This window comes from Delphinapterus leucas, chromosome 14 (assembly GCF_059928025.1).
Source record: "Delphinapterus leucas isolate spDelLeu-1000000601 "Yukka" chromosome 14, BTC_Dleu_Yukka2, whole genome shotgun sequence".
NCBI classification, from domain to species: Eukaryota; Metazoa; Chordata; class Mammalia; order Artiodactyla; family Monodontidae; genus Delphinapterus; species Delphinapterus leucas.
Window position 1 is genome coordinate 18,131,533 of NC_143142.1, and position 17,886 is coordinate 18,149,418.

Genomic DNA, 17,886 nt, shown 5'->3' on the forward strand with positions numbered 1-17,886 from the left:
ACGAAGAGTAGCCCCGGCTCGCCGCTTTTAAAAAAATAAATAAAAAGTAAAAATGGCAGAAGACATGAAGAGATATACAGATGGCAATAAGTACATGAAAAGATTTTCAACAGCATTAGCCATTAGGGAAATGCAAATTAAAACCACAACGAGGTATCACTATATACCTATCAGAAAGGCTAAAATAAAAAAGAGCGACAACACCAAAGGCTGGTGAAGATGTGGAGAAACTGGATGCCTCGTAGATTGCAGGTGGGTGGGACTGTAATATGATATGATCACTCTGGAGAAGAGTTTGGCAGTTTTTTAAAATACTAAACATACAATTACACCCATACCTCATTTTATTGTGCTTCACTTTATTGCATTTTTTTACAAATTGAAGGTGCGTGGCAACCCTGCATCGAGCAAGTCTACAGTGCCATTTTGCCAATAGCATTTGTTCACTTCATGTCTCTGTGTCACATTTTGGTAATTCTTGCAATATTTCAAACTTCTTCATTATTATTACTATATTGTTACGGTGATCTGTGGTCAGTGATCTTGGATGTGACTATTGCAAAAAGATTATAACTCGCTGAAGGCTCAGATGATGGTTAGCATATTTTAGCAATAAAGTGTTTTTAAATTAAGGTATGTACATTGTTTTTTAGACGTAATGCTATTGCACACTTAATAGACTATAGTACAGTGTAAACATAACTTTTATATGTTCTGGGAAACCAAAAAGTTTGTGTGACTGGCTTTATTGTGATATTTTCTTCATTGTGGTGGTCTGGAACCAAACCCGCAATATCTCTGAGGTCTGCCTGTACCATACGACCGAGCAATAGTACTACTGGACATTTTTCACAAAGAAATGAAGACTTACGTTCACACAAAAACCTGTACATGAATGTTTATAATGTTCATAGCAGCTTTGTTCATAATAAACCACCCCAAACTGGAAACGACCCAGATGTCCTTCAATGGGAGAAGGGTTAAACAAACTCTGCTCTATCTGTGGAATACTTCTCAGCAATAATAAGGAACAAAAGGGACTTCCCCGGTGGCTCAGTGGTTAAGAATCTGCCTGCCAATGCGGGGGGTATCCCTGGTCCAGGAAGATCCCACATGCCGCAGAGCAGCTAAGCCCATGTGCCACAACTATTGACCTTGCACTCTAGAGCCTGCGAGCCACAACTATTGAAGCCCGTGCGCCTAGAGCCCGTGCTCCGCAACAAAAGAAGCCATCACAATGAGAAGCCCACGCACCGCAACAAAGAGTAGCCCCTGCTCGCTGCAACTAGAGAAGGCAGCAACGAAGACCCAACGCAGCCAAAAATAAATAAATTTATTAAAAAAAATAAAGAACAAAAGAAAAATGAAAAGATAACAGCAACAAAAAATAATAAGGAACAAACATGTAACAACCTTGATGCATCTCCAGAGATTTACACTGAGAAAAACCAGTCCCCAAAGGTTGCACACTATATGACTTCATTTGTCATTCTTGAAATGACAAAATTATAGAAACTGAGAACAGATGAGCAGTTGCCAGAGGCTTAGGAGGGGATGGGGGGAGGAAGGAAATGGGTGTGGCTATGGGTGTGGGTGTGAGAGGTCCTCCTGTTGATGGAAATGTTCTGTATATTGTATCAAGATATCGATATCCAGAGTGTGATATTATAGACTATAGTGTTTTTTTAACCTCTTTATTGAAGTATAATTCTTTACAATGGTGTGTTAGTTTCTGCTGTATAACAAAGTAAATCAGCTATACGTATACATATATCCCCATATCTCCTCCCTCTTGCGTCTCCCTATACTATAGTTTTGCAAGATGTTAACCACTGGGGGAAACTCATAAAGGGTACATGTGATCTCTTTGTATTATTTCTTATACTTGCATGTGAACCTACAATTATTTCAAAATCTTAACATTTACTTAAAAAAAGGCATCCTAGGGAATTCCCTGGTGGTCCAGTGGTTAGGGCTCTGTGCTTTCACCGCAGGGGGCCCAGGTTCGATCCCTGGTCAGGGAACTAAGATCCCACATGCCTCAACTTGTGGCATGGCCAAGAAAAAAAAAAAAAAAGGCACCCCATACTATTATATACAGAATGGATAAACAACAGGGTCCTACTGTATAGCACAGGGAACTATATTCAATATCCTGTGATAAACTCTAATGGAAAAGAATGTGAAAAAGTATGTGTATATATGTATAACTGAATCACTTTGCTGTACAGTAGAAATTAACACAATATATTTTTTTGAATTTTTGAATTTTATTTTATTTATTTTTTATACAGCAGGTTCTTATTAGTTATCCATTTTATACACATCAGTGTATACATGTCAATCCCAATCACCCAATTCACCACCACCCCCCTCCACTTTCCCCCCTTGGTGTCCATCCATTTGTTCTCTACATCTGTGTCTCAATTTCTGCCCTGAAAACCTGTTCATCTGTACCATTTTTCTAGGTTCCACATATATGCGTTAATATACGATATTTGTTTTTCTCTTTCTGACTTACCTCACTCTATATGACAGTCTCTAGATCCATCCACGTCTCTACAAATGACCCAGTTTTGTTCCTTTTTATGGCTGAGTAATATCCCACTGTATGTATGTACCACATCTTCTTTATCCATTCGTCTGCCGATGGGCATTTAGGTTGCTTCCATGTCCTGGCTATTGTAAACAGTGCTGCAGTGAACATTGGGGTGCATGTGTCTTTTTGAATTATGGTTTCCTGTAGGTATATGCCCAGTAGGAAATTAGCACAATATTGTAAATCAACTATACTTCAATAAAATAAATTTTTTTAAAAAGGCATCCCATCTGTAGCCAATCAATCAATTCTAGTTCCTATTTCTCAGAAAGAAGCACTCAAAGCAGTGAGAATCAAGATTGATCAATTGAGGGTGAATTTTAATATTCCCCAAGCTTTGTCCTCTTCTGTCACTCAAGCAGAGGTCTTGCTTACTGAGATTACTCTAGTAATCTGAGATTACTTCCAGTCACTCATTTAATTAATAGTATTATTATTTGTAAATGCTTCCACAGGGCTAATCCACCCAGCTTCCATGTTGCCCTGGCAACCTAAGGCTAAGGTCTCCATTTGCTACTAAGAGAAACTAGAAAAGTGATTTGCTTAGGAGCTTCCAAATGCAGGTCCCACAGTTCTTTCTTCTTCATATAAGACCTGGCATGTGTATCATGTGGGATATGGAATCATTCTTCTTTTTCCTGATCATTAAATTCATCTTCATCTAGCATCGATCTTTTAAGGCTACTTCAGAAATCAGGTTTTGAGAGCAGGAAAAGACTCTCAAATCCAGCATCTTACCTGGACCTGAATCTCTCCATTTAGGGCCGGTTTGGACAGAACCAAGGTTTCCTTTCGGGCCCACGAAGGAAAGGAATTCAAGAACAATGGGATGATGAGGGAGGAGGGATTTGCAAAGAGTTATGCAATTTTCCAGCTGCTTCTGGGAGTAGCAGCTCTCCACTGACCACATTTGGGTCAGGTGTGGTGAGGTGGCATTGCTTCTGGCTTTAGACGCTTTCTGTGCAAGAATCACCTCCCCCACCTTAAGGATAAAACTGGAAGGCAAAGGCCTTGGGATCTTTCTCAGCGTATTCTATGGTTGCAGTATTGTGGTGTCATCCTGGGGGAATTGATGTCCTGGGAAGTTTTACTTCGAATTTTATCATTTATAGAACTGGGAGATGGGAATCCACATGTTTTAAATACCTACTGTATGCCAGGCACTATGCTGGATACTTCTCCATGATTTAATTCATTGAATCTAAACTCCTGAATCTTCAAAACCACTCTCTGAAGTAAACATTTAGACGAATCCCACTATATAGACGAGGCGAGCAGGGCACGGAGAGGGGAGGTGATTTGCCTGAGGTCACACAACTGGTAAGAAGTGGAGCCTAGATTTAAAGCCGAGTCTGTCAGAATCTACAGTCCATGTTTTTCTCTTTTGTCATGCTGCCAGAGAGGCATCTTTAGTGTAATGACTAACTGACGGCTTATGCCGAGTCAGGCACCCTGCTAAGTGTATTACTAACCAGGAGCTCATGGAATCCTTCCCAAGGTGCGTCTGCTATTATCCCTATTTTACTGATGAAGAAACTGAGGCTTAGAGAGGAGAAATAATTTGCTGTGATAGCTGTTTTGGTTCAGGTGGGCCCTGATTTACATAACACATATTTCTGTGGCTGATGCTTAACATGAAAAATTCCCCTGCTGTGAACTGCAAAAATGCCTTGGTTTGGGAAGTAAATAGCCTACCCCATCAGCAGGTCTGCTTTGTTAATTCAGTTCATCAGTCCCAGTTTCCCCAAACCTTGGCATTTCAGAGCTTGGTATGTGAGAAAGGAACTCTGGCTATAAAGAGGACAACTTCACGCTACAGGTCAGGAGATTCAGGCTCACAGAGATGAAGGGAACTGCCTCAGGACACACAGTCTGACAGCAGCAGAGATGGACTGGAATCCCGGTGCTCTGACTTTCAGGCCTGGGCCGCCCAGTTATTAAGAGAGGGTCTTTGGCCAGTAAAAGGAAGGGAGGGACCCTGTATCCTTCATTTCCTCACCTGCGAAATTGGGTCAAGATAGGCCCTTCTGTGTAGTGGGGGCGGGGGGATATGTGGGTGTGGTCCAGCCTAGGGGCCGCCACCTTGTGCTAGCAAAGTGACAAGGTCTAGTGGAAGGAGGATCATAGCGTCGCGAATCCCCAGAAGTGGTGGTGGGAGGGTGTGAGGGCAGCAGAAGCGGAACTTCGGGAGCCAGAGGCGGGGATTCGAGAATTCTGGGCGGGGCTTGGAGAATTAACGCTGTTAGATGGGCAGTGGGCGGGACTTGCGATGCTGCGAATAGGGTTACCAGCCCGTGGGCGGGGCTTCTAGAAATTGGGGCGGGGTTTGTGACGCAGAAGGGCCAGTTCTGAAGGAATGAGAGGGGAGCTGGGCTTAGGGAGCCAGGAAGCTGGCAAGGGGTTTGGATGGGGCAATGGGCGGGGTTCAGAGGAGCTGATGTTACGGTTTTAAGGGACTCTGGGGAAAATTTTGAGGAGCCGGGGCATGTGGCCCGGCCGGGCCGAATAGGTCAGTGGGCGGGGCTCTAAGGTAACCGCTCCTGGTTCTTTGGGGTCAGTGGGCCTGGCCCTCCGGCCACTCAGAGGACTAGCGGGCGGTGCTTGCACTTGGGCACCGCCTTCCTCCGCGGCACTCCTGCATCCCTCGGCGCGACCAGAGGGGGCGCTAGAAAGAGTGAGGCGTGGAACGCCGGGTGGGAAGCGGGCTTCCCCTCCCGGAAGTGGGCGTGGTGCTCCGCAACCTGGCGGCCCTGGTTGGGCGCGGTGCGGCGCGGGGGCGGGGCCTGCGTGCAGCGGCGGGGGCGGGGGCGGCTGTCCGCGCCCCTCCCCCACGCGGCGCTCAGTGCCAGGCGGGAGGTGGTAGCGGTTGGAGGTTTCTCCGGGCTTTGCAGCTGGGACTTCGGCGGCGGCGCCTCAGGCACCTCAGCCCTGGTGAGCTGCGCGCGCCCGGCGGGGCGGCTTGGGAGCGAGCCGGACGGGCGGACGGACCTGTCCTTTAAGCGTGTGCCGGCGCCGGCTGACAGGAGCGGGCGGGGCGTGGGACAGGGCCCGGTGGAGCGGACAGGGCTTGGTGGGCGCGCGCGGCGCGGATCCTTGGGCCGGGGGTCCGCCCTGGCCGGTGTACATGGGGTAGGGGTAGGGGCTGCCGCGGGAGACTTGGGATCCGGTGGGGGAGGGAGTTGGGGACCGAACCGCTCGGCCTGGGGAGAGTGAACCCAGGTTCCTGTGGGGAGGAGGCTGCCCTGGGGAGACTTTTAGGGATCCGGAACCCTCCTGGCCGGGCGAGGAGCTGAGGGGGGACGAGGCTGCCCCGGGAAGGATTTTAGGGGTCAGGGCTCCGCCAGGTTGGGTGGGGTCTTGGGTGGGGAGCGGCTGCTAGAGGCTAGGGCGCAGAGCCCGGGGGGCGCCAGGCCTGGGAGGCGGGACTTGAGCCGCCCTGGGGAGCGAGTGGGTGGGGGGTGGCTAGGGGCCGGGCTCACGTGGCGCCGGGGGAAGCTGGTCCCTGCGTGGGAGGGGCGAGGGCGGCGGTCCGGTCTGGGGGTTGCCAGCTTTGGGGTGCGAGGCCGGCTCTGGGCCCTGAAGAGCTGGGTTGGGGGTCGGGAAGGGCGGGGCAGGGCTGAAGCTGGGGTGATGTGGGTGGGGGCGACTCGGGAGGAGGATGAGCCGGGCGTCGGGAGCGGAGGGCTGGGAGTGGCGGGGGAGGGGCGGGGGGGCGGGTTGGGAGAGGAAGAATGGGACAGGAAGGCTGCAGGGTCGGGGGCCTGGAGCGTCCGCGTGAACTGGGTGATTCAGAGATAACGCTCGTCTAAGAGCGGAGCAGCTGGCGAGGGACGCAGTAAGAAGGAGCGAGGTGCAGGTGGGGCTCCGCTGCGCCTAAATGACTGAGGATGAACTCAGATGTAGAGGTTGGAAATGCAGGGACCGAGCCCTCTCCCGCCTGTACACACAGGCGCGCGCACACAGCTCTGTGTCTCTCAAATGACTTGAATGTGTTGGGAAGTGGCAGGCTGCGGGGAGAGCCGAGAAGAAAGGGGCTTCCTCTTGCAGGGAGGCGCTGGCCCTGCCGTCCTTTTTTGGGAGTGTTCAAAGGGTTTTTGATTGCTGGAAAAGGAAACGTACGCTTTACTGCATCGCGGTTTAGAATCACATCCTATATTTGGCCTTAATGTAGGCTGTCCTTGTTTTGTGGTGTCTGAAGTCCTTGCTCTACATGTTGCAAACGTGGGATTCAGTGTGAGATGCAAATTGCAAGTCGCTCATCTCCCCCAGGAGAGCAAGAGGCCTTTCTTTCCTATAATACATTAAAACGGAATTGAATATAGTGCGCGTTTGTAAACTGGTACTGGGTGGCGAATGTGTTTACTTTTGCAAATAGTTATCACAAAATATAATATTAGGCCGTCTCACTGCAGCCTTCCTGCCCGGGATTACATCCTCAAACAGTACTTGTAGGGCTCGTAGTCACTCTATGTAATAATGCATTTCATTGTCCTTATCTGGCAGAGCTCTCCTGACACCAGGCCTGCTAGAATAGACAGAAACACGATTAAGTATAAGCAGTTGCTTTGCACCGTCTGTTCAGTTGTGAAGGCAAATAGATATCTGTTTATATGACTGCACTTTCTTCATTCCCTATAAAACTGAAGAAATGGGAAAAATCTATTTTGGACTTGATTCTGTATATTTCAGAAAACTAAGGAAACTAATTTTTTTTGTTTTTTGGCTTGGAGGTACATTTCAGAGTCACAGTGTTTGGATATGAAGCCTAATAGTAACTCTTGGGTCTGAGAGGTTGCATAAATAAATAGGGGGGGAAAGTGAAATAAAAGTGGGAATTGTATATTAGGCCTTGAGGTGCCATGTTTTGTGGTAAATGTTTGTCGTGTGTACTGGGTATAAAGGTTGGGTACACACCTTTTTGACAAATCTGGAATGTGCCTTGTCCGTATTTGTTTTTCATTATTTGTGGAAGGTACATGAAAGCTTGATGGATTCTAATAGACACATACCAATGAGAGATCACTGCACAAAGTATTGAATTTTTCATGATCATTTGTTACTTTGCCTGTAGATTGTGCTAATCAGAAGTTATGTCTATTACTTTATATATAATTTGGGATTAGATTCAGGGTTGACAGGACTTTCGGTGTGTGTGCTACTTCATTATTTTTTTAAAAATTGAGGTATAATTGACATGTAACATTATGTTAGTTTCAGGTGTACAACATAATGATCTGATATTTGTATACACTGAAATGGTCACCACAATAAGCCTAGTTACGGTGTGTCACCATACAGAGTTACTTTTATTTATTTTGTGACGAGAACTTTTAAGATTTATTCTCTTGGCAACTTTCAAATACGCACTGCATTATTATTGACTATAGTCACCGTGTTGTCCATTACATCCCATGACTTAGTTCATTTTATAACTGGAGGTTTGTACTTCTTGACTTCCTTCACCCATGACATACAACACTCTTTAAATACTTGGATTTTTTTGATGTAAGTTTTATGCTTAACGCAGCTGTCACTTTTGAGATTCACTCCAACCATGAGGAGAGTCACTCAGATGCCTATGAAATGGAACATTCAAAAGGATAAGTGATCAGTTCTTAGTTATGTCACTGGGGGTGTGGAAATTCTATGTGATGGCAAATTATTTCTTAATACTTTGATTTGTCACAAACGGTGCTTTAGAAACATTATATTAACCAGGTTGTTTTACCTTTGACTTCTTTTTTCAGAGGTGGAACAATAATAAATTTGAGTGCCACTTTCAGATTCAGGGTACAAATCCTGTTTGTTTCCTTTTGATGACTTCCCAGTGTCACCTTGTTCCTGTCAGAGCTCTTTTCTGACACTTGTATGTCTTTTTAAACTTAAGATGCCTTTTCTTTATTAAAACATGGAAATACTCATGAATATTTCAGTATGACCTAGTACCTAGAATGTTAAGTAATAGAATCTCTCTGGGTTTTCATTGCCCTAGTTCAGATGCTTTAAAATGAGTGAACAAGATTCTACACTGCTTTTGAGAGCTTATTTTGTATTTCAGTGGCACATAATGGAATCTTCTTTGTTTTATAACCACTTTATTGAGATATAATTTACATACCATACAGTTCACCCATTTAAAGTGTACAATTCAGTGGTTTTTAGTATATTCACAGAGTTGTGCAGTCATCACCACAATTTAATTTTTTTATTTTTTAATTTTTAAAAATAAATTTATTTATTTTTGGCTACGTTGGGTCTTCATTGCTGTGTGCACGCTTTCTCTAGCTGCGGAGAGAGGGGGCTACTCTTCTTTGTAGTGCACGGGCTTCTCATTGTGGTGGCTTCTCTTGCTGCGGAGCACGGGCTCTAGGTGCGGGCTTCAGTAGTTGCGGCTCACGGGCTCTAGAGTGCAGGTTCAATACTTGCGGCACACGGCTTAGTTGCTCCGTGGCATGTGGGATCTTCCCAGACCAGGCCTCGAACCCGTGTCCCCTGTATTGGCAGGCAGATTCTTAACCAATGTGCCCCAAGGGATGTCCCACACCACAATTTTAGAACATTTTCATTGCCTCCAAAAGAAACCCCATACCCATTAACGGTCCCCTGCCCCCTCCCCCCAGCTCTTCTCCCTCACCTGCCCTAGGCAACCACTTATCTATTTTTTGTCTCTATGGATTTCCCTTGTTTTGGACATTTCATATAAATGGAATCATGCAATATGTGGTCTTTTGTGTCTTTTATTAAGCATAGTGTATTCAAGGTTTATCTATGTTGTAGCATGTATAAGTACTTCATTCTTTTTCTAATGGTTGAAAAATATTCCATTGTATGGATATATACCACATTTTGTTTTTCCATTCATCAGTTGGTGGATGTTTGGGTGTTTCTCCATTTTGGCGATTATGAATAATGCTGCTGTGAACATTTGTGTCCAAGTTTATGCATGGATATATGTTTTGCTTTCTCTTGGGACTTACTGGGTCATATTGGTTACTCTGTGTTTAACTGTTAGAGGCGCTGCCAGACTTTTCCAAAGCAGTTGCACCATTTTACAGTCCCACTAGCAGTGTATAAAGGTTTCCGTTTCTCTACATCCTTGCCAACACTTGTTATTCCCTGACTGTTTGATGCTAGCCATCCTAGTGGGTGTGAAGTGGTATCTCATTGTGGTTTTGATTTGCATTTCCCTAATGGCTAATGATGTCCAGCATCTTCTCAAGTCATTAGTGGACAATTGTATATTTTCTTTGGAGAAACCTCTGTTTAGATGCTTTTGCTCTTTTTAAAATTGGGTTATCTTTTTGTTGTTAAGTTATGAGTTATTTATATATTCTAGATACAAGTGCCTTATCAGATATATGACTTGCAAGCATTTTCTACAGTTTGTGAGTTATCTTTTTTTTTTAAAATAAATTTACTTGTTTGTTTGTTTTTGGCTGTGCTGGGTCTTTGCTGCTGTGCACGGGCTTTCTCTAGTTGTGGAGAGTGGGGGCCACTCCTCGTTACGGTGTGCGGGCCTCTCATTGCGGTGGCTTGTCTTTGTTGCAGAGCACGGGCTCTAGGCACGTGGGCTTCAGTAGTTGTGGCACATGGGCTCAGTAGTTGTGGCTCGCAGGGTCTAGAGCGCAGGCTCAGTAATTGTGGCGCACGGGCTTAGTGCTCCGCAGCGTGTGGGATCTTCCTGGATCAGGGCTCAAACCTGTGTCCCCTACATTGACAGGCAGATTCTTAACCACTGCACCACCAGGGAAGTCCTGAGTTGTCTTTTCACTTTCTTTTCTTTTTTAATTTAATTTAATTTATTTTTGGCTGCACTGGGTCTTCGTTGCTGCACGTGGGCTTTCTCTAGTTGCAGCGAGCGGGGGCTACTCTTCCTTGTGGTGCGCGTGCTTCTCATTGCAGTGGCTTCTCTTGTTGCAGAGCACGGGCTCAAGGTACCTGGGCTTTCAGTAGTTGTGGCTCGAGGGCTCTAGAGCGCAGGCTCAGTAGTTGTGGCGCATGGGCTTAGTTGCTTCGCGGCATGTGGGATCTTCCTGGACCAGGGATCGAACTCGTGTCCCCTGAATTAGCAGGCGGACACTTAACCACTGCACCACCAGGGAAGTCCCTCCTTTCACTTTCTTGATGGTGTCCTTTGAAGTAGAAAAGTTTTTAATTTTGGTGAAGTTTAATTTATGCATAATGGAGTCCAAACCGATAATGAGTTAGAAATTATTTAGACCTTAAAATCAGATCCTCACTGGTAGTTTGGTTATATAAATTAAAATCCAAATGTGAAAGGATTAGGGAAAGATTTGAGTTAGTTCTACATCAAAAAGGGTTCATCAGGGAACATATAATTACCTGTTTAAATCCTCTCGTGGTCTCCCACCCCATTGTCTGTGGTTAAAGTTCAGACTTAATATGGTGGTGGATGAGGACAGCTCTGATTTCAGCCTGTCTCATCTCTCACTGCTCCCCTTCCTGTGTTTTCATCTCCATTGCCACTCCCTGAACTGTCCAGCCTTAAGATCTTGTGATGCGCTTACTACTCGGCTCCCCTTACACCTGGTGAATCCCTCTTGTCCTTTGGGATTCTCCATGAAACCTTCCTTAGTCCTCACAGGCAGACATTGTCCCTGCTCTCATGCATCAGACATTCATCACTCCTGTCTGCTAGGAGGAACTGGATTTGAACTTGAACCTACCGTCTGAAAGGCGCCTTCCCATAGAAGGCAGAATGTGGGAGAGAAAATCACATGGAAAGCAGACCGAGATTCTGTTGCTCACAGCGTGGTCTCTAGTGCCTACTGGATATTTGCTGAATGAAAGATTATTTTTATTGAAGTTAACTGGAAAGATCCTGAGGTCAGTGGGTTTCTCTGGTTATTATTTACACCTTTGTTGCCTATGTTAAAATAACGTGAAGTACAGGAGTAATTCCTCTCTGCCTTTCTGGCACCCAAGTCCAGCTCTTACCAAAAAATTGCTCAGATGTAAACCGAGTGTTTGAAACATTTTCCTGAGGGCAGAATATTCTTGTCCAGGTTCTTTCCCCCTAATAAACAGTGATGACTGGCGCACAGTCTTCTCAGCAGGGCAGATGGCCAGGGAGCACATTTGGTTTGGGATGACTTACCAAGACCAAATGCAGCAGGCCTAGCCGGGTGGTGTTGAGGCAGTCAGTGCTGGAACTACCCCAGTGCACGCCTGATGGTGGGTGTAAATTGGGTTTTAGAGGTGCATACTTCCTTCCTTTTCATTCTTTTGTTCGTGCTCTTCTCTCAGAGCATCTGGTTAATACTTTAATTAAAAATACTGCACTTAGTATCTTCTTGAGAATTAGGAGAAACCAGTTGGCCATTTGGGGTAGGTTTTCTGTGTGTTCACTGAAGGGATTGGATTGTGGCAAGGTAGTAAAAAGAAAAATAAATTTCAAATTTGTTCTTTGTCTCCTTAGGATCAATGAGCTATCTGTACTTATATAGTTTCTTGCTCTAAGAGTTCTGTCTAGAGAAATTGAGGCAATGAAGGGTGCAGACCTTCAGAGCCAGACTGAGCTGGGTTTCACTCTCTGCTATGATTTTGTCAATTAACCTACCTCCCTGAGCCTCTTCTGTAATATGGAGTTGCTAACGGTACCTTGCTGGGTTTTGAGTAGACACCCAATAAGTTTGTGTTCCCTTTGTCTTCACTCTTAAATGTCTGTTTTGGTTTTTTTCTTAATTAATTTATTTTTGGCTGTGATGGGTCTTCCTTGCTGCGCGTGGGCTTTTCTCTAGTTGCAGTGAGTGGGGGCTACTCTTTCTTGCAGTGCGTAGGCTTCTCATTGCGGTGGCTTCTCTTATTGCGGAGCACGGGCTCTAGGCCCGCGGGCTTCAGTAGTTGTGGCATGCAGGCTCAGTAGTTGTGGCTCGCGGGTTCTAGAGTGCAGGCTCAGTAGTTGTGGCGCACGGGCCTAGTTGTGTGTGGGATCTTCCCAGACCAGGGCTCGAACCCGTGTCCTCTGCATTGGCAGGCGGATTCTTAACCACTGCGCCACCAGGGAAGTCCTTAAATGTCTGTTAATGAATGGAACTGGGGAGAATCAAGTAGGGTAAGTTTAATATATTTTATTTCCGATATTAAGCTATTGTTGTGTGGATTCCCACTCCTGCCTCAGCATTTTAGACTTCAAATCAAACTTGAATCATTGGAGAGGAAAAAAGTGTCTAATTTTAGGATAGGAAGGTAGTGTTAAAAATGAGGCAGTTTTTGGCCATCTATCTGAATTGGAAATGTCTATTCAGACAGACTTCTCTTATTCAGGCCTTATGCTGCTATTCAGTCTGTCTGTCTGTCTATTTTAAGGAAAAAGGTTTAGTTCCTGGCAAAAGATTGATCTTTTTAGGGTTTGGAAGGAGATTGCACTGCAGGGTGTGAGATGCTCATGGGGTTGAGTATGATGTGAACGGCAGCATTGTGATACAATGTAACATTCTGTGTGGGAAAAGAGCCTCCATAGTCTCATGGGATGTTAAATTAGGCCTGTCATTTGAATCTTACATTAATGACAAAAATTGTTCCTCCTGTTTGCCATGGTCAAGAAAAATCAAATTAATGCAAAGATCGGAGTGAGAGAAACTACTATAAATGGGAGTAGGAAGGCTTGTATTTTGTATGACTGAAGGTGGGTATTTCACAATACATATTTTTCCCCCTTCGGTCATGCAGTTATCTACATTTTAAAAAATTATGAATAATGGATCATACTTTTAGCTCCAGTATCTCACCACCTTTTGAAAAATATATCATATTGGGGGTTTGGGAGATAATTTCTCACGCCCAGAGGTCCTCAACTTGATGCCTGTGAGGATCAGCTCTAGACCTTGGTCAGCCCAGCTGCCTGGGCTCCAGCTCCCTGGTGACTCTGAATCACAGCCAGAGCGGAAGGTACCTTGCTGCCTTGTTCCTCATCTGATGGACGAGGGGACTGTGGTCACAGGTGCTTGAAAGACTTGCCCAAGATCAGGAACTTGACTGTCTCTCCCTTCTGCCCCCACCTCCTTCCATGGGTAGTGTGAATTCATTTTTGTAGTAGGTGGTGTGGATTTATACTATGGTGTGGATTTTCTTTTTTAAACAGTGTGAACCCAGTGTTCTTACCCTGAGTTTTAGTCCTTGACCCAATGCAACAATTCCCTCTTAAGCTTCTGCCACAGTCTTTTGCCAGATTTACAAACTGAGCCTACTCACTGTTTATCGCTTCAGTTCACCATCACAATTGGTAGTTAGTACCAATGGGTTCCCTCCCCCCACCTCACATCTTCAGATTGTACATGTATTAAGCTATGAAGCTTGGTCCAGATTTTCAGGGTTTCTTTTTAGATGCAGTTTGGGGAAACTTGAAAATACGTGGAATCTCTTGGAAAAGCCTTTGGTAGACTTCATTTCCTAGTTTACATGTAAAGTTCCTTGACACTATTTTATTGATCCCTTTTTGTGTCCTCAATCATGCAATCTGACCATTAGTATGCAGTCTTGGTAAGGATTTATCTTGGGTGTTTCAAAGACCAATTAATATTGCAAAGGTTAGCCCCATTAAGCCATCCATATATGAAAAGGCTGATTTTGACAGGAACAACATCCAGCCAGTACTGGAACTACAGACAGGCATAATGAAAACCCCGTGGCATTGGCAGAAGTTGACCATTACTTCACAGCGTGGTCATTCTATCTCTGGGGAACCAAGGCAGCCTGGTAATCTGGGCACGTGGCAGTTTGGTGTAAGAGCCTTTTCTGCCCCATTGTGGACTCATATGTGTGTCCCCACGTTCTGACAGTTGCTGAGGCCTTCATTCTGGATGAACAAAGCTGTAGTTTTTCAGTTTCGTGAACGGCCATAAACACACATGGGAAGGGAAGTGTTGGGAGTGTGAAGCCTTTGGGGGTGTATTTCCACTCTTGACATTGTCAGGGTTCTTGACAAGATTCACAAGCTCCCCCTCTGTAGGACGAATGTTTACTCACCATTATTTGCTTACTTCACATGAAAGATACTTAAATTCCTTTTCATAATGGTCAAGCATTCTTTTCTAGTTAAAGACTCTAATTCCTTTCATTCTTAGGAACTTAAAGAATTGAGGCTGGTTTATTAATGTAAGAACTCAAATGCTGCCTGAGCGGTGACTGAGAAACACACATAAACTTGAGCTATCATCTCCGTTAAGCAGAAGGATTTATTAGGAGACTGACTAGTCACTTTACAAGCTAGATGGTGAATTAATTTTGCGGTTAGTAGTGTCTTTAGCTTAACAATGTCATCCGAGTTTTTCTTGGCAAGCAAGAGAAAGGCCAGAGCCAACAAGTGCTGGCCACAGCTCTTTGGGGTGATATTTAATAAGATGCATGTTGTCTGTTTTAGAAATAGAGTAACCATCCCTTAGGCTCTCTCTCTTATGGGAACCGCTGTTGCTTTACAGTGTTACATAGGAAAAGGGAAATTGGAAGTATTTATTTATTTATTCATTCATTCATTCATACATACATACATACATACATACCCTGAAACGTCCCTGGTCTTCTTATGCAGTATAGAGCTGTCATACATGCACTGGGCTGAATTATTATACATCGTCAGGTGGAACAAATGATACATCTTACCTGCGAAGGATAGTTGTGAGTCATGTGGTTCTCCAACCATGAAAGGTTGAGAGCCCAGAGGCAGCTTCTGTTTTGGAGGCAACGTGTACATTCAGTCCCCAACCCAGGGCTGGGTTGTGTTCCAAAGTCTAACTCAGTTATTTGGAACTGAGAAGGCATTTTTGGGTACAGATTCAGTGTTACAGTGGTGGGTAGGTTCCCAGCCTAGACTGAAGAAATCTGTTTAATTCACAGCACAGCTTTTTAAACTGTTAATGATGATAGCTGAATTCTGGATCTTGGAAGCTGGGAGTCATGTGACAAAGAAGTAAGGAACCCTGCTCCACCCCAGATGCCTGTCTGTGTAGGCTGTGTGGCATCCAGCAGCCTCATGCCACAGCAGCCCTCCAAGTTCATCTTCCTTCTCTCTTAACTTGAAGCTTCCACTCCCCTGGTTAAGCTGATCTCCTTTAAATAGTAGTCGCCAAGCAGATGGTTCAAATTCATTTCTGCTAATGTGCTCCTGGATGGCTACAGTTCCTACTAGGCTAGCACTGTTATTCAGTGCTAGAAGGACTACGGGCTTTGTCTTATTTCACTCATATCTCAACCCTTTTAGAGCTACAGTGTTAATATTTTTACAAAGGAAGCTCCTTATTGATAAACATCATCTCTCTGAAATGTTGGCATGTAGTCAGTATAACAATGTTTCAAGGGGAAAGTTGAAGGAAGGCGAGTGGGGTCAGACAGAGCCCATATAGAAGGCTAGCCCTGTTTCCTGGAATCGGGAAGAAGCCTTGCCTGCTTTAGAAAGGTTCCTCCTGTAACCTTGAAGACAGTGAATCTGCTCAGCTTGTTTCAAAATACACAGGATCCTTTTTTTTTTTTCTCTCTTTTCATTTGGGAAACACAGCTTGAAAGGGTCTTATGTTTTAGCAGTGACTGGTTTCCAGGACCTCTGAGAAGTAGATCAGGGCAGGGTAATGGTTGTGAGTTGGGGCAGCTTGTGCTACCAGAGCTGTGTGCTGGTCCCCGACTATATCTCTGTCCCTTTATAAACTCTTACCACAAAGCCCCTTCTTTCCTCAGAGGGAAATAATTGATCTTTCCTTTTTGTTATTGCCTCTTTGAAGGGTTTGGATTGTCTGGTTTTTAAGAACGTCTTATTCAAGCATTTTATGATGCTAAGTGTGGTAAGGATCAGGGACTTGATTTTTCTGGTGCAGTTAGAAAAAGTCTTGTTCACAAAGTGTTAATGGCAGGCTTAATATTTTGATTTACTTTTAAAAGATATAATAGTTTTAAAAATACATTACAAGCTTCTTCTAGCCCCCAAGTATGTAATTCTTGACGCTGAATTCTCTGTGTGGAGCCTGAGCTCTGCGGGGGGTTGAGAGGACAGGGTGGTGGGGAGTCAGTGTCTCTGGGACACTGGGTCGAGGCCCTGCCCGAGGGTTTGTGAAATAGCGCTGGGCTGACTCAGAGGAGGTGTAATTGGGGAAGAGTAGTGTCAAATGGATAAGGGAGATGGCCCAGATTGTCCAGGGTCATGAGAACAGAATACACATTTATACGGTGTGTTTGTGTAAAAGGTAAGCATAGTTTAGATATAGAGCTATAAAGGTAGCTGGAAGTGTAATTTGTGGGTGTCCCTAACGTTACTGATTTCTGTGCTATTCCTAATTACATTTTGGGTTAAATGAGTAGAAATTTTAAGTAAACATAAGTGTGGAATTATTATTTTCCACTTTGTGAAAGTGAACACTAGTACCCACTCTATGCCACGTTCCGTGAAGGCAGAGAATGTCACAATGTTTTTGTGCCTCCGTTTCCAAGTGGGCTGCGTGACACATGGTAGGTGCTCAGTAAATGGTAGTCGAATAATTGAATTTCAGTTTTACATGGTACACTTGTGATAGTGATTGTTAGTCTTCCCATTTTCCTAGAAGATGAAAGGAAAAGAGGAAATTTTCTGTGGTGTAGAAGGACTACTGATTGTAAACATTTGCCTAGTAAATTATCTTATGATAAGCTAGTCATCATTTTCATTTAAATAAGTGTGTTAGCATATACACACATTTATTTACTGAAACGTTTTATCTGTAAAGCAAATTTTGGAGTTCTGGTTATTTAAAGTGTGAATTCTGATGAAAAATAGGGTGGCATCACATGTTGGTACTTTATTGCAAATTTACCTAACTAACTTCTTGAATAAACTGAAAGTACTAGTGGCATGGAGTTCTTAGGGCTTTGATTTGTGGTTTGGTTAGCAACTTCGACTTCAGAAAGAATCCATGAAGGAACGTCCTAGTGGAAGTGTGCCTTCACCTGGAGAGTTTTGTCAAAACAGATATGGGAAGAACCCTAATTTGTATCAAGATGAGGATTTAAAGTTAAGGTAGCCCTCGAAAAAACTGAGTTTCCCTTTCTTGTCTTTCTCCTTTCCTCGAGTTTCTTATCTTTTAATCGACTGCCTGTAAAGTGTCTGCATTGGACGCTGAGGGGCCCCTAGGCCCAGCCCCAGGGGAATCACAGGGCAGGTCTCAGCTCATTTCAGTGGCTCCTGGATCTCCAAGGATTTAATGTGCTTGGGTTCATTTAACTTGAGAAATTGACAAGAACCAAGTACTTTAAGAAAGGGTGAATTGGGCACCCTTTCAGCTGTTGAATCATTTAGGAGTTCATTT

At 44.5% G+C, this 17,886-nt stretch overlaps 1 protein-coding gene and 1 non-coding gene across 2 annotated transcripts in view; both read left to right on the top strand.

The window, feature by feature from the left end:
• Nucleotides 1-1,951: 1,951 nt before the first annotated feature.
• Nucleotides 1,952-2,024, top strand: TRNAE-UUC (transfer RNA glutamic acid (anticodon UUC)). Its single transcript has one exon. It is a non-coding gene; the product is annotated as a tRNA-Glu (tRNA).
• Nucleotides 2,025-5,423: 3,399 nt separating this feature from the next.
• CORO1C (coronin 1C) overlaps nt 5,424-17,886 on the top strand; it is an 83,306-nt gene continuing 70,843 nt past the window's right edge. The window contains exon 1 of the mRNA XM_022550891.3: nt 5,424-5,530. The gene's annotated coding sequence lies outside the window, so the exon portion shown is untranslated. The remainder of the gene's footprint in view (nt 5,531-17,886) is intronic.